Source organism: Callithrix jacchus, chromosome 7 (genome assembly GCF_049354715.1).
Source record: "Callithrix jacchus isolate 240 chromosome 7, calJac240_pri, whole genome shotgun sequence".
In the NCBI taxonomy this organism is placed as follows: Eukaryota; Metazoa; Chordata; class Mammalia; order Primates; family Cebidae; genus Callithrix; species Callithrix jacchus.
In genome coordinates this window covers 125,507,610-125,521,920 of record NC_133508.1, presented here as the reverse complement: position 1 = coordinate 125,521,920, position 14,311 = coordinate 125,507,610, and the positions used below count along the sequence as shown (strand labels likewise).

The 14,311-nt window shown below is 37.4% G+C and overlaps 1 long non-coding RNA gene across 1 annotated transcript in view; it reads left to right on the top strand.

Moving 5' to 3' along the window:
* LOC118143011 (uncharacterized) overlaps positions 1-14,311 on the top strand; it is a 337,708-nt gene that overhangs the window by 24,093 nt on the left and 299,304 nt on the right. The window lies entirely within an intron of this gene.

The following is a 14,311-nucleotide window of genomic DNA, read 5'->3' as shown; positions in this document are numbered from 1 at the left end:
TGGGGTGGGAGTCACAGCTACTCAAGAGGCTGGGTGGGAGGATTGACTAAGATGAGGAGTTTGAGGCTGTAGTGAGTGAGTTGTAAATGTACCACTGCACTTCATCCTGGGTGATGGAGAGAGAACCTGTCTTTAGCAACAACAACAACAACGAAAGGTTATCAATAAAAACATTTAAAGTCAAAGCACTCTAGGAAAAAATACTAATGTGTAGCCTGTTAAATCTAGCTCCTATGTTATGACTCAGATAAATATATTATGCTGTGATTAGCATTTGATAATGATTTTGAGTTTCTGAAGATGCAAACCTTTTGCTTAAAATCCACCAATGACTTCCCTTTGCCTGTAAAATGAATCTACACTGCCTAATATGGCTTGTTTTCCCCTTTAACTCTGCATCATTCTACAAATACTCATTAATTATCTATCATAGGCCAGGCATGGTTGATCATGCTGCATCAGTGATCAAAACCCTTGCTCTCCTTGAACTTAGTAATACCAGATTGTGGGCCTTTGCTCATGTTCTTTGCTCTGCCTGAGCCCTTCTCTCCATCTCCCCATCATTCTGCCTTTGCCTGATCAACACTTACTTATCCTTCTAGTCTCACTGTAGAGACCATATATTTAGGAAGCATAATGGTTGGTTTGATGTGTCAACTTAGCCGGGCCACAGTGTCCACATATTTGGTCAAACATGATTCTAGATGTTTCTATGAAGGTGTTTCTGGATGAGATTGACTTTTAAATTGGTGGACTTTGAGTAAAGCAGATTGCCTTCCATGATGTATGTAGCCCTTATCCAATTGGTTGAAGGCCTGAATAGAGCAATGACCTCTCCTTATCAAGAAGTGGTTCTGCTGTCCTAGGAGACTGTTTCTGGACTCCAACTACAATTTTCTTTAGTCTCTAGCCTGCTTACCCATCCCAGCAGATTTTGGACTTGCCAAGCCTCTACAATCATGTGAGCCAATTTCTTAAAATAAATCTATGTATACACATCCTATTGGTTTTATTTCTCTGGAGAACCCTGACTAATACAAGAGAGCCCTTCTGACTTTTCAAGTCTGTATTAGGAGCTCTTCCTACACACTCTTGTAGCATTCTGTGCAGTTTCTAGCATAGATCTCATCATAGTGATCTATTTAAATGTATAGTAAGTACTCATTTGCTTGTTGATATCCCCTACTAAACTTTAAGTATCTTTAGTATAAGGGCCATCTCTATTTTTCTCACCATTGTACCAGCTCCATAATTTTAAAATGTAAAGTATTTACCTTAAATAGAAGCTTCTCTCTTCAGGAAAACTTGGAGAAAATGTTATTACATTTACCTACAATTTGGTTGTGTATCATTCTTTGAACATCAAATTCTAATCTGAGTTCCAAACATTCCCCAAGGTGGTCTCAGTCAAGCTGAGATCAAGGGGAAGCCAAGAGTAACAGAGGTGTGGTATTGCCCAAGATAATTTACCTTAATTCTATTTCTGAGCCTATAAATATCCACATTCAGAACCATATGTGCTGTGACTATTTCCATGCATACTTTTTTTGTTTATTAAATTCAATAATTGCATATAATTTGTGGATCATCCTTTTTTTTGGTGGCCGCAATCCTTTTTCATAAGAACCTGCCTCCATTTGTAATCTTGGCTTGCAGAATCCTAGTGCTAGGACATTCTGCCAGTGTCTAAACAGATCATTGCTTCTATGTTTGAGAAAATGTTCTTTTCAAAAATGGCAAATTTTCTTGTTGTCCCTGTTAATAGCATCTATAACTGTATCACTGGCATGTCTGTTTCAAGGCTGAGGCGTGGAAAAGAGAAAGAAACTGTTCTCATGCTTGTAAGTTTTCTGGTAACACTATTCTAAAGTAGAATTCAGTTATGTGTTTTGTTGATTTTGAGGTGTTCTCTCTTCTGATAATTACTATATCAGAAGGACTTTGTAATTAGGAGATTCCTCCTATAAGATTTTCTTCTGCCTCCTCAGGACAACACTACAATCAGTTTCTAAAAGGCTGATGAGATATCTGACTGCCTGCCAGCTTTTTATGTGATTGTTTCTTTGTGATAGAAATGTTAACTTCCGGTTATACACAATTTCAGTCTGTCTGAACTTAGGAAGTTAACCATTCAGGAGAGAAACATCAACATTCTTTTAGCTTCTTGCTGACTACAAATGATGTAAAGTCGTTTACAATGGAGAGAAGGCTGCTGGTGTAGCTATGAGTCATTCCTGCCCAGATCTCCTGTGACTCATTTTCCTTCATTAAACTGAACAGAGTCAATAGTCCTTCAGTTTTCTGAACAGTAGATATAACTGCACTAATGACTGGCTGTGGAACAAGTTTATGTTCTAATTTATTTATTAAGCAACAGAAAAACAAGTATAAAGTACCCATCAATGAATAATGGGAGGACATTAGTGTTTCTGCCTATGAATTAGACCTAAAACAGAGCTTCTTTTTATATAAATGAAGAAGGCTGTGTCAGTCCCTATCAACATAGTAAAAAGTTTACTTTTTGAGGATCTCATTCCTCCCATTTTTAGACTTAGTTCCAAACTGGTAGCTATCTGAGAAGTCCCACTGCCCAGGGCTGACTTTCTTTGACTCAATGTCCATAGGATTTCCTACCCCACTGTTTCTTGCCTTGGTATCTGCTCTGCATACCCCCTTTCTTTTATCCCACTTCTTTGTCTCCATCTGAATACTTTGCCTTTGATTTCCTTACCCCTTATCCGACTTTCCAATCAAACTTACTGATTTACACCTGAAAACCTCAGGGCTCTACTATACTAGCATTTAACCCAATCTGTTTATCTCTAATAGGATTAAAATAAGTTAAAAAAAATTTTGTTTTGCAGTGTCCCTGCATTTGTCATCTACCACAAATGGTAATCTAATGTTGGACTTTAGAAGAGAATTTAAGAGCAGAATTCTGGAATTAGGTAGATCTTGGTTTGCATACATTGCTAGGTGAGTGACTTTAAGCACATTATCTAACTTTTGTAGGCAGCAAGGGTCCTTATTTGTAAAACAGGGATAAAATAAGGATTTGTAGATGAATGAGGTAATGCACATATGAGTATTTATCAAGATGAGTAATAAAAATGTTCTCTCATGATTATGTGAAACTACTTACGAAATCAAATATCTCTAATTCAACCTCAGTTTTTTGATGCTGAATTGAAGGTTTGCAGGTCAAGTGCCAAATTGCCAGGATACTGGCTATCTCCAGATATGGTATTTTCACTCTCAAAATACCTTAATTTTTGAGGATCTCATTCCTCCCATTTTTAGACTTAGTTCCAAACTGGTAGCTACCTGAGAAGTACCACTGCCCAGGACTGACTTGTTGTCTAACTGCCAAAATGTATTTGGGGAATTTCTTAACCACCACATAATCTTTGGTGGTCTTGAAATAAATGTCCAGCCAAATGCTGTGATTTTTTTTTTTTTTTTTTTTTTTTTTTTTTGCACAAAAGCCAGAAACAAGTTGGGAGAGAAATTGAACTGGTTGCTAGGAGTATGACTGGTTTATAACCACTAGTGGGTCAAGTGATGGGGCACTTATGTAACGTATAACCTGCTTCCTTCAGTGTCTGGAACCTAGTAGGCATTCAATGTATGGTTATAATTACTGTTATAATCATTGCAGGTGGGAAGAAACCATTCGGGAAGTAATTCATTTTAATTTCTCTTCCAAACCATTGTTCAAAGATATTTGTCAGTACTTTTGATAGGTAGTTCCTTACTATTTTTCTATAGTGCTTTATTACCTACACATGTGTTATTTTGTTTACTTCTGAAAACAATCCTGCTGTACTTCTGCTTAACATTATTTCTGATTTATAAGAAGCTGAGACTCAGAGATAAAGTGACCATATAACTTCTTGTCCAAACCAAGCTATTTGGAGAGTGAAAGGGGCATTGAACTGGAATTGTCCTAGGCAAACTGGGATGCTTGTATACTTTATTCAGAGAGGTCATGACTGTTCCAAAAGCTGTCTATCTTGAAAAAAGACAGATTTTGGCCTAGAAGGCAAGTCTAATGACTGTATGGAAGGTTCTACCAGATTTAAGGTGATGATAGGATGTAGGAAATTAGTCTCTTGAGGTCTGTGTGATAATTACCATAAAGAAGTACGGACAAAGCTGTTACGCCAAATAGGTGCTGACTTGTTCTGCTAATGTGCTGTACTGGCCACAAGGATAAGGGATTGCAAGCGATTCCCCACTTTTTTCTTACCTAATGAAGTCACTTATTTATTCATTGAACAAACCTGTATTGAACACTCACAGACTCACTTATCTATTGCTACATAACAAACCACCCCCAAGATTAATGGCTTAAAACAATAATTTTATTTATAATTCTGTGGGTAGGTAGTTTTGACTAGGCTCAGCTCTGTGGTTCATCTGTAGATCTCATGTGGAGTCATTCATGAGGCTAGAGTCAGACATGGCAACTCAGCTGGGGTGAGATGGCCTCAGATTGCCTCACTCACATGTCTAGCAATTATCTTGTCACTGTCAAGTGGTTGGTAAAATAATCCTCAGCTGAAATGGCTCATTTTTACTCCATATGGCCTCTTGTCCTTAAAAACATTAGCCTAGGCTCTTTGCAAGGTAGCAGCATCACCTCAAGAAGAACGAAAGCAGAAGCTTCATGGCCTCTAGAGGCCTCAGCTTGGAACCGGCACACTATTAACCTGCCTTGGTGTATTGGTCAGGATAAGTTATAAGCTCAACCTTGATTCAAAGGTTAGGGAAAAGAATTGACCTCATAATGGTCGGAACAGCAGAGAACCCTGCAAGCAAAGTATGCTGCAAAGAGAAGAGTGCTGCACACATGTATGGGAGAAGTTTATAGTTTCATTATCATCTATCCTAGAATATCCAAAACATACAAGACTTTTTTTAATGAAAACCATATCTGGAGACAGCCAGTATACTGTCAATTTGGCACTTGACCTGCATACTTTTTGATTCAGCATCAAAAAGTGAGGTTGAGTTAGATATATTTGATTTGGTAAGTGGCTTCAGCTCTAGCCAGGAAGCATTAGATTGAAAGAGAAAAAAAAAGAAGCCTTGCTAGATAATAAAGCCAGTTAGATTTATTGTATTTATGACAGGAGGGAATTCCTTTAATCACATATTCTCAAGTGCCTTTGGGAACTTGGACGATAATAAAGTGTATGCTGAGAGGAATCAGTGACAGTATTCTCCCCAAGGAGAAAAAATGATACTGAAGCTCATCATTCCAATGTTTCTTGAGGGGCTCAGAGAGCAAATCTTACAGCTGCCTGCAACCTGGATGCGTAGAGCACTGGACTGGAAACTCCTTAGGAAAACTGTTATGATATGTAGCTAGCTCTGTTCTGGAAAGCCAGTTTATTTAACTGTGTAAGATAGTGCAAGGGACTTAGATAATAAGGCTGAGTTGGATCTCTCCTCTTTAGTTAGGCAGACATTACAAGCCACACCTTCATGTCTCTGGGTGACTTTGTGGTTTGTCACTGGTCCTAGCTAATGGGGACTAGGTTCCAGATGGTTGGGTGCAAACTATACCATGTAGTGGCCCATACAGCTCTAGTAATTGAATTAAATGCTGGCTATCAATCAATGTGCATATACTTAGCACCCATTATGTGATGGACATTGTGAGGAGACATATCTCCTCACATAGAAATATGTCTTCTCACAGTTTTTTTCTCTCATCTAAATCTGCAGCTAATTATAAGATGTAAGAACATGAAAGGCCAAAAACAAAAGTCAACTTTTATTTCAATTTATTTGAATATGTATAAAATCAAATGTGGGAAAATGATGCATGTGTTTATAAAAGCATTTCTTAAAATTCTATTCTTTATGTGAGGTGAATCAGAGAAAATGTTGAAATATGACCAAATGATTTCCATTGGTGTGGAGATGTAGTAGCGATGCATGCAATATAAGCAGGACAACACTATTGCCACAAGGGCTCAGAGTCTGGTTATAGCTTTGCTTCACTTATAACCAACAATAATATGCAAACTATGTTGAGAAGTATGTGCTGTAAACTCTTTTAAGTCTTCATATTTATTATCTAGTTTAATCCTGTTTCAAAGCTCTGAGATGGTTGCTATCACTATTCATGCTATCACTATTCATTTGTGCCCTCACCTGACATGGTTTGGCTGTGTCCCTACCCAAATCTCATCCTCAATTATAGTCCATAATCCCCACATGTTGTGGGAGGGACCTGGTGGGAAATGATTGGATCATGAGGACTATTTCCTGCATGCTGTTCTTGTGATAGTGAGTGAGCTCTCACAAGAGCTGATGGTTTTATAAGCATCTGGTATTTCCCCTGCTTGCTCCCATTCTGTCTCCTGCTGCTCTGTGAAGAGTTGCCTTCCTCTGTGATTGTAAGTTTCCTGAGGCCTTCTCAGCCGTGTGGAACTCTGAGTCAATTAAACCTCTTTCCTTTATGAATTACCCCGTCTCATGTATTTTTTCATAGCACCACCCAAACGTCATGTTGGATTGTTATCTTCATTTTTGGAGAAGGGGCACAGTGTGAGGTGATTAGATCATGGGAGCAGATCTTTCCCTGGCTGTTATCATGATTATGATTGAGTTCTCATGAGATCTGGTTGTTTAAAAGTGTGTGGCATCTCCCTCTTCACTCTCTTCCTCCTGCTCCAGCCATGTAAGACATGCCTGCTTCACCTCCAGTCATGACTGAGTTTTCTAAGGCCTACCCAGCCATACTTTCTGTACAGCCTAAGGAACACGAGCCAATTAAATTTTTTTATAAATTACCCAGTTTCAGTTATTTCTTTATAGCAGTGTGAAAATGAACTGATATATCTGGGAACGTGTAGCATTCTCAAGGTCACATACTCAGGAAGTATCACAAGATCCCAGACTTGGGCAGTCAAGGGTTTGGGTGACAATTATGTGTATTCCATTTGGCCTTGTTCTCCTACAAATCAGGGTTCTTGGTTGTACACAAGGGAAATGGACTCTGCTTAACAGAAGTAAAAAAGCAATGTATTGGGGAAATATCAGGAATTTCTTAGAGTAGCCAGGAAGTCTTGAGAACCAGGCTCACAAAATAGGTAGAAGCCAAAACATATTTGGCAGCAAATTCTACAGAAAAATGCCACAGAAATTGTCAGCTTGGGAAGCCACTGCTGAAGCTGCTGACAGGAGCCACTTGCCCCGATCTCTGGGCTCTTCACCCACCACCATTGCCAATAGCAGTCCTTGGCCCTTTCATCTCCATATCAAGCCCCAATATTATGCCTACAACCCATTGTCTGGGAGGAGAGGAAAGGAATGTTGTTTCTCCCTTTGGCCCTGATTCCTGCCTCTTTTGGAATTACTCCTGAATAGTGAAGCTGTTTGCATTGCTGGGTAGGCTAACGCACAATTGACAAATGTCCACTTCAGGTTTTCCCACCATGTTACTCATGTTCCTAGAACATGCAGGTCAATTTCTTTTCACAGTCCTGGATGTGGAGATTTCCTGTTCCTCAGTTACTGTTGCTGTTTTCTGTCTTGGCATCACTCCTCACAGAGCCATGCCTGTGTCCTTCCCCCAACTCCAACCCCTGTGTAAGCTCTCCTACTTTTACTGATGCTTCTAGAGCCATCTTGAGACAGAAGAAAGCTCTTCTTCCAAGGAATTATGTGTTTGTTCCATCAACCCTAAATGGTCAGGATTGCAGACTCTTTGGTTCAGGAATTAGAGGGACATTTGAGTGATAACCCTCAAATTCAAAAGTTTTTCAGAAGTTTAATGAATAATTTTTGAGTACCTACTAAATACCAGCACTTTGCTAATCTCTGGGGCTATAGAGAAGAACAGACATCATTCCTGGTGTCATAGTTTAGTTAAAATTATACAAATATATACTTATAATTTTATACTTTACTTAGAACTGTTATTGCTTCTCTGATCCCTCTTGGTTAAAAGGATCTTACCATAAAGCAAATACATTCTGGATGAAAGTAGTAGCACATATTAATGAGTACTTACTGTATGCCAGACAGTGTTCTAAATGCTTTGTATTTATTAACTCATTAAAACAATAGTAACAGTTTTTTATTATAATTTCTGCCACCCAGTGATGCTTAGCAGAGTGCCGGATATAAAGTAGATGTTCAATCAAGATTTTTGAGCTGGTGATTACATATGCAGGGGTATGTAGCAAATAAATCCTATGACGACCCTTTGGGTTGAAATTTATGGAATTTTCTAGGAAAGATAAAGTGGAAGAACTAGCTTGAATATGACATTTGGCAGCTGGATGTCCCTGCTTTCCTACTGGGTGTCCCATCTTGGAAAAGTGAAGACCACCCACAAGGGGTCCCTGGGCAAATGCCCAAATTCACAGTAGGCTAGGTTGACCTTGGAGGGAATTAATCTTATGTAAGCAGGACTACACTCATTAATCATTCACAATAAGCTCTTATTTATGCACTAATTTCAAATAGACATATTGAATCCATTTTCCCAAGCAAAAATGGAGTTGCATAAATCATAAACAGCTAAATTATAGTTTTGGCACATACACATGGTTTTGTTTCATATTTAGAGTTATTCGTCTGCTAGAGTAACCTAATACAATGGGAACGCTCTGTGAAACACTATAGAGAGGGAGTGTTTATAGAGACTTACATCTGATTTACATTTAAGGAGTATAAAACTAATTGCAGAGAGACTGTGCTACTAAAACATTAAACCTAAGGGACAGCTGTATACAAACGCTTGTAGGAATGCTGATATGACTGGTTGAAATTAAGGTCTTCAAAATTAATTTCCACAAATAGTAATAAGAGTATTTTAAAATGTGCTCAGTGGACATAGATGTATTATAAATGCTTCTTGGACAAAATAGCTGTTATAGAAGAACATCTTTCTCATAAGTGATTAAAATCCGAAGTAGTAAAAAATATATTCATCTATAATAGTGTAAAAAAGTGACAATATTGTAAGAGCAAGGAACAGGTAGGCAACTAATGGTCAATTTCTGAAATTAATCGACTTACGACTACTGCAGTTGCTTTTATTCTCACTTAATATAAGCCCAATTTTTCATTTTCCTATAACCACATGTATACATGAGGGGGAAATTTCCCTCCAAATATATTACTTTTTAACTGCTTGAAATAATGTACCTAAAAAATATCCTTCTAAACTTCTGTTATATAAGTTAGTACATCTGGAAGTCTTTTATGATGCGAAATTGTCAACTTGGAAATTATATATTGCTTTAATATTTTCATTTTCAAACATTTTGGGATCTTTTTTAGTAATAGTTACATATAGCAACAGTTACTCTGAAAAGTAATAAAAGTAATACTTTTATGCATCAAGAGTGTTTTATTATTCATCAACTCCCATAGACTGTATATAGTCCTTTAAAACTATTTGCATCATGTGTGCCTGTGTGTATATGAACACACGTAAAGTAATGGTGCATTTCCCTTGAACACTCTTAGTAGCTTTCTGCTACACGTCTTTCCTGCGGTGTTGCCTGTGAAGGTTTAAATGGAATTTATAGCATGCATCATGTATTGTAAGTTTGTCTGTCATATAATAATCAGCATGCAAAAAAAGGCACATATTTGGACTGTATATTTAAATCTAGTAAGTAATCATATACAAAACAATGCAAAAATGTGAACATTGTATGGCAATTAATAACATCTCTGCCAGTGTAAATACGTTTTTTTCCCCATAAATCATTTCCAGCTTGTCAAAATGGATCTGTGCTGGCAAAGAAACAAGGGTAATGTTTCAGTTTTCTCCATCTGGCAAGAAATTTTGTTAGGTTTCTTCCTTCCCTTTTTCAGTTACAGAATTTATATGAGCAACTACATACAGTGTGATTAAGAAAGGGTGCGGTATGATAGGCTCAGGAACAATGCTGAATATTAGGAACTTGACTCTGAATAACTGCCCCAAATTGTACATTCATGTCACAAATGCATAGAACAGAAAATATTTGGTTGTTGAAGCATAAAAATGATTCCCTTTGTAGCAAAACATTGCTCTCATTAAATAAAGCACAACTTTCTTTTAAAACATATTCCCGTAAGGCCTTGAATATATTTTAACTTGTTTGGAATAATTTCTTATACTGATTGAGGATGCATTTAAATTTGAAAAAAAATTATTATGTCATTGTAGAAATGCTAGTAGTGTACGTTCTCTCTCTCTCTCTCTCTCTCTCTCTCTCTCTCTCTCTCTTCCTCTCTCTCTTCCTCTCGATATGAATCTAGGGAGGAATCTACCCTTTCATGATCCAATGTTTAAAGCAAAACTCAATGCAGCAAGCATATTATATACAGAGTGCTTGCAGATGTCTAGCAGAGCAAAGTATTCGTGTTTTTAACCACAAAAACATTTATAATTTACTCTGATCATGAGGATATGAATCTATGCACAAATACCAAAATCCACTTATTTTCATGTACATGGATGAATAATTTCCAACTTTCTTTTCCTGTTTATATTAAAATGTTCTCAGAGCTCATGCAGCATGTTATCCTGCCCAGCTACTCATCTGTTTACAGTATGCATGGGATAAAGTGATGTATAGGCTGGGCACGGTGGCTCACACCTTTAATCGCAGCACTTTGGGAGGCCAAGATGGGTGGATCATGAGGTCAGGAGTTCAATACTAGCCTGACCAATATGGTGAAACCCCATCTCTACTAAAAATACAAAAATTAGCTGGGTGTGGTGGTGCATGCCTGTAGTCCCAGCTGCTCAGGAGGCTGAGGCAGGAGAATCTCTTGAACCTGGGAGGCGGATGTTGCAATGAGCCGAGACTGTGCCACTACACTCCAGCCTGGGTGACAGAGCAAGACTCCATCTCAAAAAAAAAAAAAAAAGATATATATTTCAGTATGCGTTTTATAAGAAACCAAGCACAGTAAAAGCCTCCTGAAAGCTGCCTGGATAGCATCTTTCCCAATATTTCTGCACTTGAAAAAGCACAGAAAATCCAGAAGCATAGAAAACTCATTTATGTTTAATTTTGGACTACACTACAAGCTGCTTTAGCAAGTTCATTTTTCTCCCCAATTAAGGGGAAAAAAGGTAGTTAGCACCATTAGATCACTAATTGTGCCCTGGTAAGGAGAGGGAGAGAGAGTGGGAGTGTGCTGGATTCTGGTTTGGATAATTCATGGGCAGATAATCAACAACTGTGAGCACAAACCTCCAAATAAACTTGTACAATGAGTGAACGGTAGCATTTCCCCCAGGATGGGGGAGATCAGCACAGCCTCTTTGGGTCACAAAATGAAACCAGCTGTGCGTTTTATTTTGTGTGTGACTTTATTCGTCATGTAGGTCATTGAAAGGATGGCTCTAGTATGTTACTATTAATCACTTAGAGCCAGGGTGCTTCAGTTGTCACTTATCCTTGTTGCGGATAGTTTTAGCTGCACATATGGAATATTATTTGTCATGCACTCTTCTGAGACCCCTAGAATGTCAGGACATAACAGATGATTAAAGGATTGAAAAGCAACCTTCACTCTGAATATCTTTGTCTTAAATTGTCAAACCAGAGCTTTATTGCAATTTGACAGTTTAGTTTTCTTTCACCTAAGTTTTATGGGCATATGCCAAAAATAATTTGTACAAAACTTGACTCGAATAAGTGGCTTGAAACACAAGTCTTGGAATATAAATATAATCAAATAAATAGTTTCTTCCTCATCCAACAACCAACGTCCTTTCTCTTTTCACTTTCTTTTTCTTCTCATCCATAGGAGAATCTATTATTCAATCTAAGGCTCTTGTCTTCCATTTTTAAGTAATGAACTCTTCACACTATAAGAATTAGTCTTGCCTCTCCTTGATAGTATTTAAATATGATTTCTGCCTCCACTGCTCTATCATCCTGTTATATTCAAAACACTCTATGTATTGAATTGTACAGGATTCCTTAACCTATGCCACAAGCAAATTCCTGGTGCTAGCCATAAATCAATTCCTTGGACTCAAAACATAATTTTTTATTGATATCATAATGCAAAGCATACTTTAAGTATAGCCATAAAAAGATTTTTCATTCTAAAAATGTAATAAAATCATACTGAACAATGGACTCAAAATTTCATAATTATAAATTTTAAAAAGAACAAGAATAATATTGGTACTATATTTAAATGACATTGCAGAAATATGTAAACTGAACATGCAGTGAGTCTGTGGTTACCATGGTGTGAGGCAATGATGGAGCACATTGGGAAATGGAGAGGTTGACAGTAGGGTCATCTGCTTCACCCTGGGAAGGACCATTTTGATGTTTCAGGCTGCTACCCAGAGAGGAGCAGGGGAAAAAGAAGGGGCCCTTAATCTGCCTTTGAGCATCTCAGTAAAGTTTTCTCTGGTCCTTTCCTTTCCCTGTGACTGGACAACAAGCCTGTATAAATGTTCCATTTTTAAAAGGTCAGATTTCCTCACTTGCCTTGGAAGGTCTTGATACTGACTTGCTGGAAGGTTGTAGGTTGGACTGGATAGATTCTCAGAGTTCCTGCTAACTCATAAATGCTGTTGATTCTGTTCTTCCTTAGTCTGTCTTTATTATCTGTTAACAGGGAAAACGGCTTTGTATGGGTCTCTAAAGCCTCAAGAAAGATTATTCCTCCACGCAGGCCAATTCTCTGCTAATCTTTCCTTACCCTCTGATCTTTGATTACATTTGTGGAAAGTCAGGCCTAGATCTGGGCAAAGATGTGCCAGCAGCTGATTTTCTTCTTGGTTTAGGGCCACTAACAAAAATTCCTATGTGGAGCCTCTCTGGGGTTTATAATTACTTTGTTACAACTTTCTGCTATCTGAACAGTCCAAAGGTTATCATAGACAATGAGTTAGCTATTCCAGATCCATAAATTCAAGGGAATTAAGAGGCATTTTCCTATTAAAAAAGTAAAATCAAGTGAAAGATCAAGTTATGAACATGTAGAACATTTAATGAACTTGAGAATCAAGGCTTACAGTGTCATTACCAGACATAACTCTAGTATTTTATTGGAACTGATTTGTCTAGAATTCTTTACAGAGTATAGGATCTGTATTATAGTTTTATAAGTCATTAGTTAGCATTCACCTGGAGCAATTGAAAAGATAGAAACTAGAAAATAACATGATCTAGTAAGATTTTAGCAATATGACTTATATAAAGACATAGTTTTATTTTTTGTTACTATACTTGATCATTGCCTAAAAATATGGTTTAGTCTTCTCAATCACCTAAGAGGTTAAGATAATCTAAGGAGGCACTATGAGACAGATCAATCTACTTTCACTTTCATTAGTAGGAAAACTGAGGCATGGAGTGTCCATGTGATCTGCCTGAAGTCAGTCCTTGAGGCAGTCCTCGATATACCATCTAAAAGGCTATAAAGCATAATGTTTATAAGCCCAGGCTTTAAAGTCAAACAGACCTAGATTCTGACTTCAGTTCTTAGTTAACCTGGACAAATAATACGTGTCTTGGAGGATTTTTGTGTGTGCAAAAATAAAAGACATATAAAGTTCTTAATATAACAATTGCTATATAACCACTAAGTGTAGCTACATATGGTATATAGCTATATTTATTAACATAGCTTTTCTGTTTAATGTTATTTCATTTAAACTGTGCTGCTTAATTTACTAGACTTGATTGATCTATTGATAACATCTTTTCATTCTTAATTGTATTAATTAGAGTAGAAGAAGAAAAAAGAATGAAACTTAATTTCCCCTAGGTCCTAAGGGATTTGTGTGGGTCAATTTATTAATGAAATGTGAAGAACATTTGGCAAACCCACCAAATGAGACAAAGCGTTGTAAAGAGCCTTTAGAAAGAATTGGTATCTAATGTTAATGTCGGTGGAATGGAACTGTCATGGGATAATGGCCTTTTGATGGTACAGAAAATGCCAAGGCAGAGATAAGACATTTATTTTGAAAGCATTAGACAATCACCTTTGGATAGTGTCCTTCCACTAGGTCTTTATTTCTAATAGACCAATAATTGATATGGATGTAATTATTTTTCTTGATGGATTTGATATATTAGGAAATGGCCTTGCTCACTCTGTACAATCATTAAGTTCCTGCATCTTCACTGGTCACCAGGACAAACCTTTTATCCTGTGTTCTCTCCAATCAGAATTCTGAGTATCTATGGGCATTTTTTTTTTCTCTAAATACCAAATGCAGCAATAACATGAATGAGGAGATTTGGGGCAAGCTGAACTCCTGAGACTTCTGGTGGTATAACCATAAGTTTAGGTACTTTTTAAGTCT